The sequence below is a fragment of the Penaeus monodon genome, chromosome 24 (assembly GCF_015228065.2).
Source record: "Penaeus monodon isolate SGIC_2016 chromosome 24, NSTDA_Pmon_1, whole genome shotgun sequence".
Lineage (NCBI taxonomy): Eukaryota > Metazoa > Arthropoda > Malacostraca > Decapoda > Penaeidae > Penaeus > Penaeus monodon.
The window spans coordinates 13254794-13255812 of NC_051409.1; positions in this window are offsets into that span (position 1 = coordinate 13254794).

Below are 1019 nucleotides of genomic sequence, written 5' to 3' on the forward strand. Positions count from 1 at the left end.
TTTGATACTGTAACTAGATTATGAATAATATCCGATACGAGAAACTTTTGGAAAAAATGCATGCTTGAGTAAGAAACGATGCTGTGTATATCTCCTTACGAAACCCTTTTTTTGTTAATTTTGCTAGCATTTTTTCCCTAGAATAAATAAATAGATGACTGTTGAATTGCTTCACGGAGTTCGAAGTTCACTTCTTCCAAACTTCAAAAAAGTTCAGGTAATTTCCTTTATGGTGTTATATTCTATGTTTTATATATTAGTGAAGCCACTAAGGCTTCTTAAATATTTCATATCTCTGCGTGATCTTTAATCATATTAATGTTATCATAGCCACATTTCAGAATCTTAAATCATGTCTAAAACCAGTTTTACCGGCCAACATGCTCGTTAATCATATTAGTAAAAGCCTGTTCTACTGTCAAGGAGTCTGTCAAATCAGTGTTATACTGGTGATCAGGTGAGAATCAGTAAGGTCCTCGCCATTGAGAGTTATCCATAGAGTTTTATCTTCCGTCCGAACGGTTTTTTGTGGTCCACCTGTAAAGCTGAGAAAACGACTTATATATTCAGGGGTAGCTCTGTTATAATTTGTCATCTCATTGAATGAATACAGTAGTGAAAAAATGCGACCTAAAAGTAACAGTTATACCTCTATTCCTCATAAATATATACTTTTTAAGAACTAAAAATGTGTTAGAAAATGGAGGACGCACCACTTACGGTAGGTCAGCGAGGCACAAAAAGGTAAAAAGGTGAGCAGCTTCAGGACAAAGGACAGTGAACCTCGATCACATCCCGTCCTGCTTGTCGCCATCGGTTCCTTGGGGAAAAATGGATGTATGTATAAATTACGTGTCTTCCTAATGTTGCAACCGTTCTCGTTATTGCTACAATTATGACCATTTTCACAGGCATTGTTGGTTATTGTAATATTTCTATTCTCGATATGATAGTTTCCGGTATCATTTATTACCATTTGCTACATTCTTTGAAGTAGTATCATTTTTACTATAACTCTA